The sequence below is a fragment of the Oncorhynchus nerka genome, linkage group LG28, assembly GCF_034236695.1.
Source record: "Oncorhynchus nerka isolate Pitt River linkage group LG28, Oner_Uvic_2.0, whole genome shotgun sequence".
In the NCBI taxonomy this organism is placed as follows: Eukaryota; Metazoa; Chordata; class Actinopteri; order Salmoniformes; family Salmonidae; genus Oncorhynchus; species Oncorhynchus nerka.
In genome coordinates, this window is record NC_088423.1 from 46214715 (window position 1) to 46222464 (window position 7750).

Genomic DNA, 7750 nt, shown 5'->3' on the forward strand with positions numbered 1-7750 from the left:
AAAAGAGCAGAGGCTCTGGAGCTGTCCGATCAGGTCCATTGTCCACTGAGTTTAGCCTCGCCTTATGCCCTTGGGGGTATCCCCGTCACCATCTTGGATGTCTGTCCAAACGATTAGACAAACAAAGGAAGTCTGCAACGTAAGCCCCTCAGCCTTCATTTTTGATCGAGTTTGCGAGTATATAATTATGTCCAATTCGGGCCTGATACGCCCCATAATAGAATTCGCAATAATTCTACATCCGCTAAGAAAAGTCTGCCGACACTTAGAACCCCAACCTCAGTATGGATAAATAGACATACAAGTGTAAGTAAAACGGTTAGAAATTGTGCCTCTAATGCACAAACACGTGTCGTAAAAGTAATTATGTTTTTGTTTGCTTAGCTTTTGGAAATTGTAGAAATAAAACATTCATTCTTCAGAAGTTCGAGCTAGGCAGGCTAACGTTAGTTAACTAATTAATTTGCTAGCTGTCATACAGTCGGCGTATATTAATAATTATATAGTTAATATAAGTAGACACGCAATTATAAATCCGGGCAAGGGCAGTCCATTTAAAAATCATTCCTCCCTTTCGCTACCAGTGTATACGCGTCATCAGAAGTGTCCACTGAATTTGAGGGTATAGGGTGTGTCTTAATTTGAGTGCTGAGGGTGTAGGGTGTGTCTTTTCACATATTTAAATATTATTTTGAAATGATCAGTAAATGTAAAAACAAAAAAGCAATACGCACCATAAAAGTATTTAACAAATTGAAAATGAATCTTGATATGTAATTCCCCTGTCTGTTAGGTTTTTGTACTCTTGTTTGTATATCTGTTTTTTTTGTTGTCTTTTTAGTGTTTGGAATGCAGCCAAAGACGGACTGAAATGGATTCCAATTATATCATTACATTAACAGTTCAAGTAAGTTGGTAATTGATTTGTAGTTATGATTTTAGTAATACATAACTAATTAGCTAGCTACTTCATCTTGAATATGAAGTTGGTTATAGCCATCTTGTCAGTTTGCCTTGTGATTTGCTATAACTAGGGGGGCTGAGGGTTAGTCCACATTCAATGTCATTGAGGATAGCTGGTAGCCTACTTCAAATTTGCATTTTCTAAATATCGTTAGCCTTCACAAGCTTGCGATGTAAACAACATTAATATCTTCCTATGTAGCTAGCTCGTTAATATTAATGACACTTGGGCTGAGTGTAGTTAGCTACATTGATCATTGTGTCTACATTGCTTGTCAGGAAAGTTATTTGAGACAAATCAGATGAAAACTTGGTCACAAATTATGTAGTGGGGGTGGCTTTTTTTCCTCCTCAAATGGGTGTAGAATAGGCCTTTTAGTATAGGCTTTTTGGTGTCAATTAAGGACCTCTTACACTTGAAGAATGCACACTCTTGTTTCATTATTTTATGTTTGGACACTGCCTTCAGAAAGTATTCACAACCCTTGACTTTTTCCACATTTTGTTGGGCGATAAGGTAGGGCTGAAAATCATACAGTTATGTTTTCTCGAAATAAGTGTTGTACAATTAAAGGTCAAATACACTGCATTTCAAACGGTCAGCAATAATCTAATGAATTCAGGCCTTGTGAAGTTATACCTAGTCTAAATATAAGCCTCCCACAACCATAAGACCCACTAATTATTTTATCAATGTAGTTTAACCTGCTTTTTTTGTTGTTGCAATAATCACTGATCTGGCCTTCAAGTCTGTCTATGAAAATGCCATTTTTGTTACAAATGTAACTATACTGAAAAAAAATATATAAACACAAAATGCAACAATTTCAAAGACTTTAACTTTACTGAGTTACAGTTCTTGAACAGGGATGTAAACAAATTTGTGCACACAATTTAAGAGAAATCAGCATTTTATGCTTATTGCACATTTATACAATCAGTGGCGACCTGTCATTCAGGGCTTGTTTTTCAGAAAATTATATTTAAACTCAGCAAAGAATGAAACGTCCCTTTTTCAGGACCCTGTCTTTCAAAGATAATTCGTCAAAATCCAAATAACTTTACAGATCTTTATTGTAAATGGTTCAAACACTGTTTCCCATGCGTGTTCAATGATCCAGAAACAATTAATGAACATGCACCTGTTGAACCGTTGGTAAGACACTAACAGCTTACAGACTGTAGGCAATTAAGGTCACAGTTATTAAAAGGGGTCTCTCTTTTCCAAGCTTAAAAGTATAAACATTTACACACAACACCCTGGGCCAGAAAATATTTTATACATGGGCTCCGGGCAGCCGAGCAGAAATGGAGGAAAACTCGCCTCCCTGCGGACCTGACATCCTTTCACTCCCTCCTCTCTACATTTTCCTCTTCTCTCTCTGCTGCTAAAGCCACTTTCTACCACTCTAAATTCCAAGCATCTGCCTCTAACCCTAGGAAGCTCTTTGCAACCTTCTCCTCCCTCCTGAATCCTCCTCCCCCTCCCCCCCTCCTCCCTCTCTGCAGATGACTTCGTCAACCATTTTGAAAAGAAGGTCGACGACATCCGATCCTCGTTTGCTAAGTCAAACGACACCGCTTGTTCTGCTCACACTGCCCTACCCTGTGCTCTGACCTCTTTCTCCCCTCTCTCTCCAGATGAAATCTCGCGTCTTGTGACGGCCGGCCGCCCAACAACCTGCCCGCTTGACCCTATCCCCTCCTCTCTTCTCCAGACCATTTCCGGAGACCTTCTCCCTTACCTCACCTCGCTCATCAACTCATCCCTGACCGCTGGCTACGTCCCTTCCGTCTTCAAGAGAGCGAGAGTTGCACCCCTTCTGAAAAAACCTACACTCGATCCCTCCGATGTCAACAACTACAGACCAGTATCCCTTCTTTCTTTTCTCTCCAAAACTCTTGAACGTGCCGTCCTTGGCCAGCTCTCCCGCTATCTCTCTCAGAATGACCTTCTTGATCCAAATCAGTCAGGTTTCAAGACTAGTCATTCAACTGAGACTGCTCTTCTCTGTATCACGGAGGCGCTCCGCACTGCTAAAGCTAACTCTCTCTCCTCTGCTCTCATCCTTCTAGACCTATCGGCTGCCTTCGATACTGTGAACCATCAGATCCTCCTCTCCACCCTCTCCGAGTTGGGCATCTCCGGCGCGGCCCACGCTTGGATTGCGTCCTACCTGACAGGTCGCTCCTACCAGGTGGCGTGGCGAGAATCCGTCTCCACACCACGTGCTCTCACCACTGGTGTCCCCAGGGCTCTGTTCTAGGCCCTCTCCTATTCTCGCTATACACCAAGTCACTTGGCTCTGTCATAACCTCACATGGTCTCTCCTATCATTGCTATGCAGACGACACACAATTAATCTTCTCCTTTCCCCCTTCTGATGACCAGGTGGCGAATCGCATCTCTGCATGTCTGGCAGACATATCCGTGTGGATGACGGATCACCACCTCAAGCTGAACCTCGGCAAGACGGAGCTGCTCTTCCTCCCGGGGAAGGACTGCCCGTTCCATGATCTCGCCATCACGGTTGACAACTCCATTGTGTCCTCCTCCCAGAGCGCTAAGAACCTTGGCGTGATCCTGGACAACACCCTGTCGTTCTCAACTAACATCAAGGCGGTGGCCCGTTCCTGTAGGTTCATGCTCTACAACATCCGCAGAGTACGACCCTGCCTCACACAGGAAGCGGCGCAGGTCCTAATCCAGGCACTTGTCATCTCCCGTCTGGATTACTGCAACTCGCTGTTGGCTGGGCTCCCTGCCTGTGCCATTAAACCCCTACAACTCATCCAGAACGCCGCAGCCCGTCTGGTGTTCAACCTTCCCAAGTTCTCTCACGTCACCCCGCTCCTCCGCTCCCTCCACTGGCTTCCAGTTGAAGCTCGCATCCGCTACAAGACCATGGTGCTTGCCTACGGAGCTGTGAGGGGAACGGCACCTCAGTACCTCCAGGCTCTGATCAGGCCCTACACCCAAACAAGGGCACTGCGTTCATCCACCTCTGGCCTGCTCGCCTCCCTACCACTGAGGAAGTACAGTTCCCGCTCAGCCCAGTCAAAACTGTTCGCTGCTCTGGCCCCCCAATGGTGGAACAAACTCCCTCACGACGCCAGGACAGCGGAGTCAATCACCACCTTCCGGAGACACCTGAAACCCCACCTCTTTAAGGAATACCTAGGATAGGATAAAGTAATCCCTCTCACCCCCTCCCCTGAAAAGATTTAGATGCACTACTGTTCCACTGGAGGTCATAAGGTGAATGCACCAATTTGTAAGTCGCTCTGGATAAGAGCGTCTGCTAAATGACTTAAATGTAAATGTTAAATGTACATTAGCCATGCTGTCAATCCAGCATGACTTCTGCTGTGTTCAAAACAACTGGAAACTCGGAACTGGGAAATCTCAGACTTTAGTGAGTTCAAGACAACTGGGAACATGGAAATAAACAAGCTTGTACTGAACGGTTAGAACGGTCATCCATCTCGGAATTCCAGGTCGGGAACTCGGGCCTCTTTTCTAGAGCGCCGACATGAAGATCACTGATGTCATGATTCAATGTTGTTTTTTACAAGTTCCCAGTTGTCTTGAAAGCACCATCAATCCAGAGAATGCCAGGTTAATCACAAAGTTTGCCCAGCAAGTCCCCAGTTGTCTTGAAAGCACCATCAATCCAGAGAATGCCAGGTTAATCACAAAGTTTGCCCAGCAAGTTCCCAGTTGTCTTGAAAGCACCATCAATCCAGAGAATGCCAGGTTAATCACAAAGTTTGCACAGCACAACAACGGTGAGTAAAAATATGTCTTGTATACTGCTGCATAAATGATGTAATATCCCAGGGAGATATGTGTTTTTAACCTTTATTTAACTAGGCAAGTCAGTTAAGAACAAATTCTTATTTTCAATGATGGCCTAGGAACAGTGGGTAAACTGCCTTGTTCAGGGGCAGAATGACAGATTTTTACCTTGTCAGCTCGAGGATTCGATCTTGCAACCTTTCGGTTACTAGTCCAACGCTCTAACCACTAGGATACCTGCTGCCCCAATAGAAGCAAGCTGGCATAAACAAAAAATAACAAAACCTTGACTCTTGCGATACAGGCATTTGGAATATAGGACAAAAACATAAATTATAATTAATTCGATGTATCGCCCAGCCCTAGTTAGACTGAATTTAAAATAGATTTAAATTAAGATTTTGTGTTACTGGCATACACACAATACCCCCTAATTTCAAAGTGAAATTGTTTTAGAATTGTCTTGCTTGAATAAGTATTCAACCCCTTTGTTATGGCAAGCCTAAATTAGTTCAGGAGTAATAATTGGCTTAACAAGTCACATAATACGTTGCATGGACTCACTCTGTGCAATAATTGAGTTTAAAATTATTTTCATCTCTGTGTCCCAGACATACAATTATTTATAAGGTCCCTCAGTCGAGCAGTGAATTTCAAACACAGATTCAACCACAAAGACCAGGTAGATTTTTCAATGCCTCGCAAAGAAGGGCAACTATTGGTAGATCGGGGGGGAAACAAGTAAATAAATAAAACAGACATTGAATAACCCTTTGAGCATTGTGAAATTATTACACTTTGGATGGTGTAAAAATATACAGGTGTCCTTCCTAAATCTGTTGCGGAGAAGAAGGATACCGCTTAGGGATTTCACCATGAGGCCAATGGTGACTTTAAAAACTGAGGATAAATTAACAACATTGTAATTACTAACCTAATTGACAGAGAAAAGAAGGAAGCTTGTACAGAATAAAATGATTCTAAAACATACATCCTGTTTGCAATAAGGCACTAAAGTAAAACTGCAAAAAAAATGTCTAAAAAAGTATTTTATGTCCTGAATACAAAGCATTATGTTTGGGGAAAATCCAACACATCACTGAATACCCCTCTTCGTATTTTCAAGCATGGTTATCGCTGCATCATGTTATGGGTATGCTTGTCATCGGCAAGAACAACAGAGTTTTTGGGGGGGATAAAAATAAATGGAAAAGAGCTAAGCACAAACAGAATCCTAGAGGAAAACCTGGTTCTGTCTGCTTTCCAACAGAGACTGGGAGACAAATTCAGCAGGACAATAACCTAAAACTGGAGTTGCTTTCCAAGACATTGAATGTTTCTGAGTGGCCTAGTTACTGTTTTGACTGCTTGAAAATGGTTGTATAGCAATGATCAACTATCAGCTGGAAGAATATTTATAAGAATGTGCAAATATTGTACAATCCAGGTGTACAAAGCCCTTGGAGACGTACTCCGAAAGACTCACAGCTGTAAATCGCTAACATGTTTTGACTCAGGTGTATTGTATTGACTAAAACCAGAAACCGTGGATAGATGGCAGCATTCGCGCAAAACTGAAAGCACAAACCACCGCATTTAACCAGGACAAGGTGACAGGGAATATGGCCGAATACAAACGGTGTAGTTATTCCCCCCCATAAGGCAACCAAAAAGGCAAAGCATCTGTACAGAGACAAGGTAGAGTCGCAATTCAACAGCTCAGACACGAGATGTATGTGGCAGGGTCTACAGACACCCACGGAATACAAAGGGAAAACCAGCCACGTCGCTGACACGGATGTCTTGCTTCCGGACAAGCTAAACACCTTCTTTGAGGATAACACAGTGCCACCAACGTGGCCTGCTACCTTCTCTGTGGCTGATGTAAGTAAGACGTTTAAACGTGTTAACCCTCGCAAGGCTGCTGGCCCAGACGGCATCCCTAGTCGCTTCCTCAGAGCATGTGCAGACCAGCTGGCTGGAGTGTTTACCGACATATTCAATCTATCCCTATCCCACTCAGCTGTCTCCACTTGCTTCAAGACGGCCACCCTTGTTCCTGTACCCAAGAAAGCAAAGGTAACTGAACTAAATGACTATCGCCCTGTAGCACTCACTTTTGTCATTATGAAGTGCTTTGAGAGGCTGGTTAAGGATCATATCACCTCTAGCTTACCTGTCACCCTAGACCCACTTCAATTTGTTTTCCGCCCCAATAGATCCACAGACGATGCAATCGCCATCGCACTGCACACTGCCCTATCCCATCTGGACAAGAGGAATACCTATGTAAGAATGTTGTACATTGACTATAGCTCAGCATTCAACACCATAGTACCCTTCAAGCTCATCATTAAGCTTGGGGCCCTGGGTCTGAACCCCACCCCGTGCAACTGGGTCCTGGACTTCCTGATGGGCTGCCCCCAGGTGGTAAAAGTAGGAAATAACATCTCCACTTCGCTGACCCTCAACACTGGAGCCCCACAAGGGTGCATGCTCAGCCCCCTCCAGGACTCCCTGTTCACCCATGACTGCGTGGACATGCACACCTCCAACTCAATCATCAAGTGTGCAGACGACACAACAGTAGTAGGCCTGATGACCAACAATGACGAGACGGCCTACAGGGAGGAGGTGAGGGCCCTGGGAGAATGGTGCAAGGAAAATAACTTCTCACTCAATGTCAACAAAGCAAAAGGAGCTGATCGTGGACTTCAGGAAACAGCAGAGGGAGCACGCCCCTATCCACATCGACGGGACCGCAGTGGAGAAGGTGGAAAGCTTAAGTTCCTCTGCGTACACATCACTGACGATCCAAAAGGGTCCACACCCACAGACAGTGAGGTGAAGAAGGTGCAACAGCGCCTCTTCAACCTTAGGAGGCTAAAGAAATTTGTATTGGCCCCTAAAACCCTCACAAACTTTTACAAATGCACAATTGAGAGCATCCTGTGGGGCTATATCACCGCCTGATACAACAACTGCATC